At 46.8% G+C, this 14,879-nt stretch overlaps 1 long non-coding RNA gene across 1 annotated transcript; it reads right to left on the reverse strand.

Annotated features, from left to right (window-relative positions):
- Positions 1-5,854: 5,854 nt before the first annotated feature.
- On the reverse strand, positions 5,855-8,378 carry LOC140719061 (uncharacterized). The gene is made up of 3 exons (XR_012096850.1): positions 8,255-8,378; positions 6,799-6,896; positions 5,855-6,212 (listed from the first exon to the last, which is right to left on the reverse strand). It is a non-coding gene; the product is annotated as an uncharacterized lncRNA (long non-coding RNA).
- Positions 8,379-14,879: the final 6,501 nt, after the last annotated feature.

Genomic DNA, 14,879 nt, shown 5'->3' on the forward strand with positions numbered 1-14,879 from the left:
GGTGGCAGCCTCGGCTCTGTGCTCAAGTCGGCCGAGGTTTGCCCAAAATTTCTGGAAATGCTCATCCGGCCAGTCCCGCACAACTGGTAAACTCGAGAGATTCTGCAGACACTGGAAATATTGAGCGACACACACAAAGTACTGGACCTATAGCTTGTGATTGATTATTCAGGCGAAAGGGCTCCATTCTTGTACTAATTGAAATAAAAGTCACCTTATTTCGGAGTGATTAGCATGCTTCTTCATGGAAGGAAATGAGACCGGTGGTACCTGTAGAGATGCAGGGAGTACAAACGCCCTTTGGAAAATCCTTGACCACACCCCTCTCTCCCTCTCTGAAAAGCTGCCACGATAAACCTGACTCAAGAAAATAAACAGTCCTCACCGCCTCTTATTACTGAGCAACACGCTGAGCTGCTTAACATCAGAGCCCCTAGTCAGCGATGTGGGCCGTACCGAAACCGCAGCCCGTGGCTGCTACGCTCAGCACAAACCCGACGGAGGGTGTAAACGTATCGAGCGCAGCCGTCCCTCAACAAGTTCAAGGCAAGGCCAATGGACAGAGCTGATGTTGCTCCTCTTTCGGCAAGCACTCGGAACCCGGGGCGATCCCGCAGCGTACCGAAGACGAGAGGAACCTCGGCTCCCGCAGTCTGCTGGGGTCAGCTTTGCCCAACATCAGCTCTCAGGGGAATCGCTGGTGCGCCAGCACTTACAGCTCATCTCCCTTGATGTTAGCCAACGAACCGCTCAGCCAGTCCAAGTGACAACAGCTCCCTTACTCTGCAGCGCCAGATGAAAGATACCAGAATCAGGTTTAATATCACTGGCATATGTCGTGAAATTTGTTGACTTTGTGGCAACAGTACAATGTAATACATAATAGTATATATAGGTAAATTAAGTGTTGGCGCGTGGCCTAGTGGATAAGGCATCGGTCTAGTGATCTGAAGGTCACTGGTTTGAGCCTCAGCTGAGGCAGCGTGTTGTGTCCTTGAGCAAGGCACTTAACCACACATTGCTCTGCGACAACACCAGTGCCAAGGTGATTGGGTCCTAGTGCCCTTCCCTTGGACAACATCGGTGGCGTGGAGAGGGGAAGGCTTGCAGCTTGGGCAACTGCCGGTCTCCCATACAACCCTGCCCAGGCCTGTGCCCTGGAAACCTTCCAAGGTGCAAATCCATGATCTCACGAGACTAACGGATGCCCATATAAAGTTAAATTAAATAAGCAGAGCAAAAATAGAAATAAAAAAGTAGTGAGGTAGTGTTCATGGGTTCATTGTCCATTCAGAAATCAGATGGCAGAAGCTGTTCCTGATTCACTGAGTGTGTGTCTTCAGGCTCCTGCACCTCCTCCCTGATGGTAGCAATGAGAAGAGGGCATGACCTGGGTGATGGGGGTCCTTACTGATGGACGCCGCCTTTCTGAGGCATCGCTCCTTGAAACTGTCCTGGATACTACGGAGGCTGGTGCCCATGATGGAGCTGACTAAGCTTCCAACCTCTGCATCTTACTTCGACCCCACCCCCCACCCCCAATACCAGACGGTGATGCAGCCAGTCAGAATGCTCTCCACAGTACATCTGTCGAAATTTGGTGACGAACCAAATCTCCTCAAACTCCTAATGAAATATAGCTGCTGCCCTGCCTTCTTTGTAGCTACATCGACATGCTGGGTCTAGGATTAGATCCTCGGAGATATTGACTCTTAGGAATACCAATATTTGAAAATCTAGGCTAAATATTAAAGTGGGAGCTGTTAGTGTTATTTTTTGTTGAGAACGTTGTACTCATGCAGAGAGATGCCAAGTGGATGCAACAAAATGGTTCCCCTTCACAAGGCCCTAAGATGAGAGACATCTTTTTCTCCCAGAGTTGGAAACTCAGGAACAGAGGACGTTGAGGGGGAAGAGATGGGGGAGATTTAATAGAAACCCGAGGGACAAGTTTTTAACCCAGTGGGTGGCCGGTGTATGGAATGAGCTGCCAGAGAAAGTGGTTCTTGCAGGAATATAAGCAACATTTAGATGGTACTCGATGCATACATAGAAAGCTTTTGATAAATATAGGCAAATGTAAGCAAATGGGACTTATTTACATGAGAATCTTGGTCAGCATTGACATGACGGGCTGAAGGGCCTATTTCTGTGCTGTGTGACTCTAGGTAGGTTTCAATGGGTACATTTAATGTCAGAGAAGGGTATACAATATACATCTTGAAATTCTTTTTCTTCACAAACATCCACGAAAACAGAGTGCCCCGAAAAATGAATGACAGTTAAAACCCCAAAGCCCCCCCACCAGCTCCCCCCTCCCACGCACAAGCAGCAGCAAGGCGACAAACCCCCCCACCAGCAAAAAAGCATCTGTACCTTCCACCAAGCGCTCGAACGTGCAGCAAAGCATCAATAAAGACACAGACTTGCAGAATCCCAAACACTGCTCGTTCACCCAGTAATTCGACATACTACAGGCTCTCTCTCCCCAATAAAGGAAAAAGAGGTGTCCCTGTTTCATTGAATGTGACTTTAAGCTGAAGGAGGCCATTCTGCCCCTCATACCTGCCCTATCATTGAAGAAGATCATGGCTATTCTTTTACCTCACTATCATCTTCTTGCAGTAATCCATCATCTTTGATTCCACTTGTATGTAAAAATCTATCCATCCCTTTTGAATTATTCTCAATTATCTGAGCTACACAAACCTCTTGGGTAGAGAATTCCAAAGGTTCACCACTCTTTGGGTGAAGAGTTGTCATCTCCACTCTTGGCCAAGCCTTTGTTTTGGACATGCAGGAGATCTGAAACAAATACAGAAGGTGCAGGTGCTCGTTTTGGCATTCATTTCGGTGTCCACATGATAGTGGTGACCCCAGACAGTCACCAGGGCAAAAGAGTCATGGGAGTTGTTTTTTTTGTAGAAAATGCTGTTCTCACGCTGACACAGTAGCAGCAGAACAGCCTCTTCGATACTGTGGGGGGATCTCTGCTCCTTCAGAGCCGGACATCAGACAGCCTCGCTGTTTAGAGATGTTGGACAGGGAGAGGTGTTGGTCAGACAGAGCTCGACGTCACCAGCTCCTGCATTGTGCTTTTGGGCGATGTACCATGGGGCAATACTTGCTCGAGAACAAGAAGGGTTTGGGACGAGTCCTCGCAGGACGACGGAGGTGATATTGCAGGGGCAGGAGGAGAAGACATCGCTGTCTACAGCTGGATAAGAATGGATCCAGCTGAGCGTAACCCTACCTGGTGTGAAGGGGTTAGAGGTTGACAGGTCAAAGGTCTAGAAGAGGGGAGGAGCGATCACTGTCAGATGATTGAGCCGACAAGATATGGCATGGAAGTATTGTCATAGGAGGAGTGATTAAACCAATTGGGCCTCTATGATTCGGCTGGACTGGGTTGTAGAGTCAGATCCAAATTCTACAGAGACAGAACCAAAGGTCAGAATTGAACCTGGATTGATGGTGCTGGAGGTGGAGGGGGAAGTAGCGTCTCTACCAGCTGCTCCACTGTTGCTTCCCCCCCCCCCCCCGATATAAACCTAGAGAACAACTCAAGTTATCAAATCAATTGGCCTTGTCAAGATTTTTAAAAATCTGTCCTGTCCTCCGATTGAGTCCATACTTTCTCTCTTTATTCCTCCTGCCTTGGTTTTTCATTCTACATCTATTGGGCTCCTCAAAAGGACCACAGCATTGTCGTAGGGTTTGGAGGCTTGCATGCCTCAATGACCTGGAGAGCTATGTTGGCTGGAGTTGGCACTTTATGCTTTGACTCTTGGTAGGGTCACCCATGCCAAACAGGTCAAAGGGTGGAGCCCAGACTAAGAGTGGTCCACCGGTCCTCCAGGTTCAGGGGCTAACAACCCTGACTGGTCAAACAAAATTATTACGGAAACGGTAATGAAAAATCCTTCTACATCTGAGTGCGACGGTATTCCTGAGTCTCCGCCTGGAATTTGTATGACTGACCGTGGTGAAAACAGAGAGGAAGCTATTGACATGATGAGGGAAGCCTTGACCATCACCAGAGATGGGGGACCTTCATTGCTATCCTAAATGACAGGCTGTAAGTAAGTAATAGAGGTAATGACAAGAGACGTTGATAGAATGGACACTAAAGGCTGATTTATGCTTGCGCATCACGTCAACGCCGTAGTTAACACGTACCCTACGCTGTAGGGTGACGTGCACCTCTCCAGAAAAGTTACTCACACATCATGGCGATGCAGACCGCAACAACTGTGATTGGTCCAATTGGTAGCATCACATTTCCGGTTGCTTCTTCTCCGCCATGTCTGTACACCGATGCGGAATGGATGAACCAAATCGTCAAATCTACCTGCCGACATGCGAAAATGTTTGAAATGCATTTCCTCGTCCACGTCTCTCACGAAGAAACTCAACACAGTGGCGTAGAAACCCCACCGCCAACTAGCGTTTTGGTGCACACCAACGCATGCTTGCTACAGGGTAGAGCGACGCAGAAGTGAAAATCAGGGTTACAGCATAGCCCGTACACACAAGTATAAATCAGCCTTTAGTGTCTTAATAGGTGGTAAATATGTGAGTAATCCATTGGACTAATCAACTCTTATTCAGCTCTCAGTTGAATAAACATCTGTGATTATACCCAACACCAGGACTTTGAGCTACATGGGGGAAGAACATGGCCTAAACAATACTTCAGTAGGAAGCAAGATAGTAAATGTGCTGTGATGGTTCTCCGTTCCTAAATCCCACCTGTATGCTGGGACCTAGGCTGACTGGAAGCTACCGAACACAGAACAGAAACAGAACTCATGGATCTCAGTCCATCAGGGGACCACTCGCAAATACAGGGTCACGGCTCCAAGGATAGAATGTTCCGAGCTCTCTGGTCGTCAGCTCCCAACGTATAGGCGCATCTCAAGGGTAAACCACAACACATTTCAGCAGTCGGGTCATGTTTACGTGGAGCCAGTCTCTGAGTTTATACTGATCTGTGGCATGAACGTTCAGTGGTTTTTGTGGCCCACAGATCAGCCCACTGGCAAGAGTTGCCAAAAACTTATAGGAATACTGGCCCCAGCGTTAAATTACTTGGCAAGGCACTGCGCTGTTTATCTCCAAGGAAGACCGATGCCTGTGTTCCCACCCATCTCCAATGCATTTGAAGAACATCACTGGAACACCAAGGAACTGTCCAAAATTATCTGAAGCCTGCTGTGTACGCTTTGCAACTTGGCCCCAGAGGAACGCTGTTTTGCTCGGCTGCATTCATCTGCGGTTGAATGATCCATTAAACCGGAATTTGAATTTGAAAATCCTAGGTCTGGCATCCTGGTTAAAGGCTGCAACCATTGGGAGCGTGCGTACAAAGTCCTGCACTTCGTCCCGGGATTATGAAGGGGAAGGAGATTAATTTCCAATTCGTTTATTGGCGCTACGCACACTGAGACACAGTGGACATCTTTGTTTTAACGTGGAACACCTCAGTATAGTACAGGCCCTTCAGCCCACAGTGATGTGCTGACCTTTTAACCTATTCTAAGATCGATCTAACCCTTCCTTCCTTCCTACATAGTCCTCCATTTTCCTATCATCCATGTGCCAATCTAAGAGTTTTTAAATGCTCCTAATGTATTTGCTTCTACCACCAACCCCTGGCAGGATGTTCCATACGTGTGTAACCCCCCACCCCCCCCCCCGGCACGCCTCAGGCTCGCTCAACTCGTTCTCGTCTAGGGGGAGCAGCCTTTGGCCCCGCCAAACTGGGTAATCAGCTGGTGTGGATGCTGTGTGATGTCCCCGCCTCGCCCAAAAACAGACAGTACACCATATGCGATTAAATGATTACACTTCATAGATATTACTAGAACTACGTGATTAATAACGATACAGTATATATGAAGGAAAAGGAAACAAAGAAAAGGCACCAAACTTATCAAAGTCCAAACCCCTTCATGCACAACCGTTGGAGCTCAATTACTGAAGTCTTCTGGCCACCATTCGATCCCCTCCGTCCTCCTCAACTCGCAGCTCAGGACCACCCGAAGTGACCAACCAAGCACCCCCAGCACGTCCGTCTTCGTCTCCTCTCCTCGCCGAAAATCCTGTCCTCGGACCCCCGCTCGGGGTCCGTTCCGTCGCCCAGCTTACAGCATCGCGTCCTCTCTCCCTCACCCCCTCGCGCCGGCTCCCCAAAAGCCCGCCAACGTTAGCTTACAGACCCAGAAGAGAGAGAAGAACATTAATTCCAATTGGTTAACAAATGAACACAATTCTCGTTATCAGCAACTCTAAACCCAAACAAACTGTGAGAGAAACCACTTATCATAACAAAGAAGCATTCTTGCTTTTAACAAAACAAAGAAGCCATTTTGATTAACACACGCAGTAACAAAGAAAAAGAAGAAACCCCCCCCACACACATGCACCACTCTGTGTGTAAAAAAACTTACCTCTGACCCCCCCCCCATACTTTCTCCCTGATCTTAAAATTATGCCCCCGATATTAGCCATTTACAGTCTGGGAAAAAGTCTCTGGATGTCCACTCAATCTATGTTTCTTATCATCTTGTACATCTCTATCAAGTCACCTCTCACCCTCCTTCACTCGAACGAGAAAAGCCCTGGCTCACTCAACCTATCCTCATAAAACATGCTCTCTAGTCCAGCCAGCACCCTGGTAAATCTCCTCTGCACCCTCTCTAAAGCTTCCACCTCTTTCCTATAATAAAGTAACCGGAGCTGAACGCAGTTTTTCAAGTGCTGTCTAACCGGAGCTGTACAGAGCTGGAACATTACCTCGCAGATTTTGAACTCAGTCCCCTGAGCAGTGATGGCCAATACACCTTATGCAACACAGACAAAATGCTGGAGGAACTCATCAAGTCAGGCAGCATCTGTGGAAATGAATATAAACAGTCAGCATTTTGGGCTGAGACCCTTCTTCAGGACTGAGAAGGAAGGGGGAAGACACCAGAATAAAGAGGTGAAAGGAAGGGAGGAAGACACCAGAATAAAGAGGTGAAAGGAAGGGAGGAAGGTGATGGGTGAAACCAGGTGGATAGAAAAGGCAAAGGGCTGGAGATGAAGGAATCTGATAGGAGAGGAGAGCGGACCAAGGAGAAAGGGAAGGCGGAGGGGATCCAGGGGGAGGAGACAGGCATGTGATAAGAGATGAGGCCAGAGTGGGGAATAGAAGAAAGGGAAGGGGGAGGGAAACTCTATTAGGGGAAGGAGAAATCAATATTCATGCCATTAGGTTGGAGACTACCCAGACAGAATATAAGGTGTTGCTCCCCCACCAAACGCCTTCTTAAGCAGTTTAACAATTTGTGCAGCAAGTTATATGTCATCCAGACAGATGACATAAATGCATAAATACATCGAGGTAGTACAAAAGGAGAAACAATAACAGAATGTAGATTATAGTGTTAAACTATTTCCAATGGGTGATAGGATTTTCTAGGGCCATAAGACAATAGACCATAATATATAGGAGCAGAATTAGGCCATTTGGCCCTTCTAGTGTGTTCCACCATTTAATCATGATTAATTGCTTTTTCAACCCCTTTCTCCCACTTTCTCCAACACCCTCAATCCCATCACCATTGAAGAACCCATCAGTCTCTGCTTTAAATACATTCAGAGATTTCGCCTCCATAACCCTCCCAGGCAGTGAATTCCACAGGTTCTCCATCCTCTGCTGGAAGAAACCCCTCCTCATCTCGGCCCCTGTATTCCGAGACCGTGTTTTTAGATCCTAACCTCCCCCACTGATAGAAACATCCTCTCCACATCCACTCTATGCATGGGATTCAACAGGCTTCAATGAGATTTCCACACCCCCTGCCCTTCCCATCCGAGCTCCATCGAGTAGAAGCCCAGAGCCATCAAATGCTCCTGATACGTTAAAGCCTTTCATTTCCGGGATTGTTCTTGTGATCCCTCCCTGGATCCGGTTCAAAAACAGATCTTACCCGACAACCATCAGGCTCCTGGACCAGGGAGATGACCTCACTCGACTCTGAACTGCTTTCACAACGTACAGACTTACCGCCAAGGACTTTACAACTCATGTTCTCTGTATCATTATTTTCTGATTTGCACAATTTGGCTTCTTGGACATATTTGTTGCTTGTCAGTATTTATATATAGAGATTTTCATAAATCCTATAGTATCTTAAGATCTATCTGTAAGACAATAAATCTCAGGGTTGTATATGGTGACATATATGTACTTTGATAATATATTTACTTGGACTTTCCTCGACATTCAGCCCTGACTGGAATCCGGAGCCACACACCCAGCAAGGGGTTAACAGTGAGGAATCAGAGCTCTTTCTGATTGCTGGTCTTGCTCAGGAGGCTCGAGTAAATGCCGATCGAAGACAAGGAAAATATTGCTGACTAGAACCTTTCCCATGTAGCCACATCTGCCCTGGAAGAGGGCCAGCTTGGGATTCTGGGTTGTGTATTTTAGGATGTGAGTGGGAGTAGGCTGGTTTCAATGAGGTTTGGAATGTGAGCAAGGATTTATACTGTGGAAGCCTTGTATTAAATCAACAGCCTTCATCCACCTACACAGCTAATTAATGAACTCCTCAATGCACGAAGGGAAATTTAACCAAACACTAAAAGTAACATTGTCCTCAACCACTAAATTATTAATGATAAATCTGTGGTATTCCTGTCCTTCTCATTCCTTTTCCATTTTATTCCCAATATTTCCATCCTGTAGTTACTAAATCTAGGAAATGCTGTGGACAATGTGCAGGCCAGGCAGCCACTGTGCAGAGAAATACTGAGTTAACCCTTCAGGTCAAGGATCTTTGTCAGAACGGTTCTGGTGAAGGGGCTTAGACCCCAAAAAAAGTTAACTCTTCTTCTGCTGCCTCAGCTTTTCCAGCATTTTCTCATTGAGGATGCTGGTGAATACTGGTAGCTTGGATTGAGGAGCTTGATGTTGGGAGCATGGCAATTAGCTGGCAGACGTTTCTTCACCAGTCGAGAGGACATGCCACAGTGCGCAGTTGTTGGGTGTTTCTCTCTGGGAGTGCTCGTGTTTACACAGGCCCCCCGTTCACCTGCCTCGGTCCTGACCGGCTACCCCTTCGGTTGACCTCCGAATTCTGATGGCTTGCGTTCCTTTGGTGCTCAGTGCAACAAGAGTTACGTCGGCTGGACAGGACGTGAACTCACAACTCGTCTACGGGAAACACAATCCGGCGGTACGGAGACGTGACTCACCGCCGCCGATCTCGGTACATGAACACCGAGAAAGACGCCACTTTAACTGGGACACCCCAGAGGTTCGGGCACAGGCAGGCACAGGAATTCTTAAAAGTGTGAATCTCTTCTGATAGCTCTCCAAACAAACTTATTGAAATAGACACCATCTACAAACAAAGAAATATCAGCCAATAGAACTCAAAGGTCAATTGAAGGGTTAGCCAAGCAAACGGGGGTTTATATGGCACCTCGATTGGAGCTAAAACGTCTGTAATCTAATTGCCAATCTCGTCAAATACCCCAACATCAAATCTTCTGGTTTTATTTCAGATTTCCAGCATCTGCGGTATCTTTTCTTGACTTGCAGTTACTAAGCTGAGCTAAAGCAACAGACACGGTCATCTTGGAAAGTGAGACTGGTCCGCCTCAGTCTTGTTCCTATTTCTGTGGATCTTATTAGATTCCTGATTGTTTCCATATGACATCACTGTTGCCACCCTGCTCAATCGACCCTCACTGTCGAGGAAATTACATCACAAATGCGGTGTGGAAATTAAATGTTTTAGGTACACATGCACTGAACACCAAGGAATGTTGTTTGGTTATTTATATTGACTGATTTTTAAAAAAATCCATTTTGGATGGATAAGACAAGGAGAAAAAAATTCCTTTGATTTTGGCTGTATTCAGCCCCACAACCACTCTGGGACAAGAGCAACGAAGGTTTGATATAGAGTGAATCTCCCTCTAAACTGTCCCAAATACACTCCCAGGGCCGGGATAGTTTAAAGATTAAAGATTAGCTTTATTTGTCACATATGCACTAAAACACACAGTGAAATGCATCGTTCTTGTCAAATCAAATCAGCGAGGATTCTGCTGGGCAATTGTCGGCATGCTTCCGGCAGAAAACTAGCATGCCCACAACCCTAACTAGTACGTCTGCTAGTAGGACATCTCTGGAATGTGGGAGGAAACTGGGGTTCCCGGCGGAAACCCACACGGACATAAGGAAAATGAGCAAACTCCTTACAGACAGCGGTGGAAATCGAACTCCTTTCTTATGGCTGGCGCTGTGATGCATCACGCTAACCACTGCGCTACCATACCACCCTGCTTGGTCCTTCTAACTTGTGTTAGATACAGAGTAAATCTTCCTCTAAATCAGGGGTCCCCAGCTTTTTTTTATGCCATGGACCCCTACCATCAAGCGAGGGGTCCCTGCTCTAAACCATCCCTTGAACATTCCCAGGGAAGGGACAACGTGGGTTAAATACAGAGTGAATCTTCCTCTAAGCTGTCCCCCACTCACAATGCAGGGGCACCTAGATTAAGTGAAGTTCAAAATTCCCTGCATAATGCCCCATACCTCACTCAAATAGGGAGATAAATACAGAGCAGAGTTTCCACTACCCTGTGACACTGAGCACTCGTAGGGCTGTTGGTGTGGTTGGGTATGTGATACGGCTGCCTCAACACAGTTCCATCAAATACTATCAGATACAAAATGAGTTACAGAATTGAAAATATAATGTTTTAACAACAGCTTATTTTCCTTCCCTTCCCCCACCCACTTTCTTATCCTGGCTTCTCTCTCCTTCTTTTCCAGTGATGAAGAGTAGAGGTTAGCACAATGGTTTACAGTACAGGCGACCCAGGTTCAATTCTCACCGCTGCCTGTAAGGGGCTTGTACGTTCTCCCCGTGACCTCGTGGGTTTCCCCCGGGTGCTCTGGTTTCCTCCCACAGTCTAAAGGCGTACCGGTTGGAAGGTTAATTGGTCATTGTAAATTGTCCTGTGATTAGGCTAGGGTTAAATTGGGAGTTTGCTGGGCAGCGTGGCTCAAAGGGCCAAAAGGGTCTATTCCACACTGTATCACAAATAAACAATAAACAAAATCGTCGACTGCTTATTGCCCTCCGTAGATGCTGCCTGACCTACTGAGTGCCTTCAGCATTTTGTGTTTGCTGATCTGGGTTTCCAGCATCTGCATGAAAATATTATACAACAGTTTATGAAAATATTAATGTGATGATAATATTGCATAATATTAATGAAGAAGCCACACTGATCACACCCTGAGATGGCATTGTCCTTGTTAACTTTCCCCTTTGCTTTTTCCTGTCGGTACAGAGCTCACTCAGACTTCGTTATAACTTGGTTGGGGCACTATCTAGGAACACCAAGTGCAGCAGGCTTACTGCCTGGAGAAACAAATGACTTAACGGGCTTTGAATGAGGTTCTAAGTCACACTTTGCCACACAAGCTGAACATATAGCCTTGTCAGAACAGACAGCTGTAGAAAGTGAGCACGGTGATGGGTTTCCTTACGTGCCACAGTGACTCGGTCTGCACTTCTCTCTGAAGGGCGATCCAGCTGCCCTTTTGTTAGGGCAGGTAGAGTTGTAGGATTGCTTGCAGCGCAGGTTATATCCCCTGCACATGAAGGGTTGGCAACGTGCAGTTCTCTCTTTACATTTCAACGAGGAAAGACCCTGCTGTCCTCTGAAGCTTTGCCAACCATTGTGGTCTCGGTGGTGTTTTTCTGCTTGAAGCCATGTTTGAGGAGCTGGTGTTGAAGGGTGTGATGACCGGCCAATGGCCACTCTTGGTGTAGAATGTTTGACTCACCTCCAGATGCTGAGGGCCATGCTAGAATTTCAACTTGTCTACTTCTAGTCGCTGCGTTTTCCAGAAGTGTGTCACTAAATACAGCACACCCACTAACCAAACTTCTGTAACTCTCTGGTGAGGAGAATTCCAGAGATCAGTGAAAAGTAGTTCCTGCATTCAGTCAAATCTGTTCACTTTTTCCCATCTCTACCCCCAAAGCTTTCTCTGAACCTCCTTGAATGACATACACTGCCCTCAGGGCAGATGTCAGATGCCATAGGCCTGTTTCCCTTGTTTGCTGGCGAGACAGGCAACGAAGCAGCAGCATGGCCTCAGCTGTAGTGAGGACTAGGCCTCAAGCCAGGGGCTTGCTTGCTTCTGCAGTCCAGGTGAGGAGCCGCTGGAGGCGGTGTAGCGTGGTGCCCGTGCTCATTTGCTGGGTGGCCTCTCCCATCGATGCTGCCCTCCAGTGTTCAGCCGGTGGAATGATAGGCTGGATCCCTGAGAGCTGTACCATCAACTTACATGTTGCTCAAGGCCTTGGACTATACGTGTGTTTTCTTGCACAATGACGTTTTTCTTCTCTCTCTCTCTCACTATTTTGAATGTATGTTATGCAGCTCGGCCCAGAGAAATGCCGTCTCGTTCAGCTGTATCAACGTACGGTTTGAATGATAACTAACTTTGATTTGGCTTGATTTGATTTTTGATTTGATTTGACCGCTTTGATGGGGAAGAGACGGTCACCCACCTCTTTGCAGGCTGCGGATTTGCAAAGAGGAGTGGGGACTGACACAAGGGTCCGAGTCCTGGTTCATCCCCATCAGCTCCGTAACAGAGGGCTCTGGTCTATGGGCTGCTCCTGCAGACACACACCAAGACAAAACATCAAGAGCTGCTGGAGGGCGCACCCTGGTCTGCTCAAAACTTGTTGGTCATCCAGCGCAGTGAGATGATTACAAGGAAAAGCCGATGCAAAGGCTCTGTGGGTAAGGACCTCACAGTCTGAGTTCCTTCTGCTACAATGCATGGGGGGACAGCCCCTCAAACAATAAAATGGACTTCATCCCTGAGGGCCTCATCGTGGCAATGTTTCTGTGTTTGTTTGTGTTTTTCTTCTCTCTTTAAAGTTTACATCATGTGACATATGACCAAGAATGTGAAGTTTTTGCACTCTTCCTTCCTTTCATTTAGATTTCTTCCTTTCATGTAGGTTTTTAAAATCATGAACCATCTACTTATGAAAGAAGAGAGAACCCAAAGTGATCTATGGGCTGTTCCGTACAATAGTCCAGCACAGGAACAGGCCATTCGGCCCACAATGTTGTGATCGACCAGCTAAAAACTACATCAAACACTAATCCCTCCTACCTACACAATGTCCATATCTCTCCATCTTCCTCATATCCATGTGCCTATCTAAACGTTTCTTAAAAGCCTCCAATGTAGTTGCCTCCACCACCACACCAGGCAACACATTCCAGGCATCCACCACTCTCTGAGTAAAAAAACTTACCCCTCACATCCCCCTCGGAACATACCCCTTCTCACCTCTGGTTCCCGGCACACACACTGAGACAGGCAAGGGGTGTCACTGGAAGATCTTCAGCTCAGTGAAAGACACCCTTCGTCTTCTAGCACAGCAAGATGTCCATAAAGGAATTGTGCAGCCTGGCACGATATGTACCGATGGACACAGTACAGCCGATGCTAAAGCTCTGTGGGAAAGGGCCACAGTCTCAGCTCATTCTGCTCAGAGAGGGGCAGGGTAATAAAACCTTTGTCAGGTTCAGAATCAGGATCATTTTTAATATCACCAGCATATGTCATGAAATTTGCCTTAATAGCAGCAGTACAATGCAATACATAATAATAAAAAATGTGAATTACAGTAAATATACTGTACATCTTAAATTAACTAAGCAGTGCAGAAATAGAAATAAAAACGTAGTGATGTAGTGTTCATGGGTTCAATGTTCTTTCAGAAATCAGATGGCAGAGAGGAAGAAGCTGTTCCTGACTCATTGAATGTGTGCCTTCCGGCTTCTGTACCTCCTCCCTGATGGTAGCAATGAGAAGAGGGATTGCCCTGGGTGATGGGGGTCCTTAATGATGGATGCTGCCTTTTTGAGGTATCGCTCCTTGAAGATGTCCTGGATACTACAGAGGTAGCGGCCAAGTTCACAACTTTCTGCAGCTTCTTTCGATCCTGTGCAGTAGCCGCACTGCCCCCAGCCCAACCAGACGGTGACGCAGCCAGTTAGAACGCTCTCCGCGGTACGTCTGTAGGAATTTGCAGGTGTCTTTGGTGACGTACCAAATCTCCTCAAACAGGTTCAGATATAAGAAACAGGAGCAGGAGTCGGCCATCCGGCCCATCGAGCCTGCTCCGCCATTCAGTAAGATCATGGCTGATCTGACCACGGGGCTCGGCTCCAACGATCCCTCTAAGGCGTGCCAGCCCACACACCTTTTGCTACTAACACACAAAGGAATTTAAACCCCGCACAAACTTGTTGGCGTGTTAAGTGCTTTTCACGATCATACACAGTCATATTTCCTGTTCTGGGTTCTGAGGTGGACAGTTTTGACTACGTGGAGTTTGCAATGATTTGTCTGTAGATTTTAGAACTGGCTCACTCATACTGTTTTTTATTGAAGACGTTATTCAGAGCGCACATGTTGTTGTCACCGGGCAAAAAAATTGCACAGTGCAAGATTTTTGTGCACACTGGTTGTTACATATTAGAGGGAACATTGCTTGGCTTCACCTTTTCCCATAATCCTTAATACCCCTGCAATCCAAGAATTCATCTAACTGTGTCTTAAATATTTTAATGAGGTAGCCTCCACGGCATCCCTGGGCAGAGAATTCCACAATCTCTGTCCTAAATCTATTCTCCGAAATCTTGAGGCTATGTCTCCTAGTTCTAGTCTCACTTGTCAGTAGAAATGGCTTATCTGCCTTTATTGTATCTATCCCTTTCATAATTTTTTTTGTTCTGGAAGATCTCCTCTCATTCTTCTGAATTCCAGA

This window comes from Hemitrygon akajei, chromosome 31, assembly GCF_048418815.1.
Source record: "Hemitrygon akajei chromosome 31, sHemAka1.3, whole genome shotgun sequence".
NCBI classification, from domain to species: Eukaryota; Metazoa; Chordata; class Chondrichthyes; order Myliobatiformes; family Dasyatidae; genus Hemitrygon; species Hemitrygon akajei.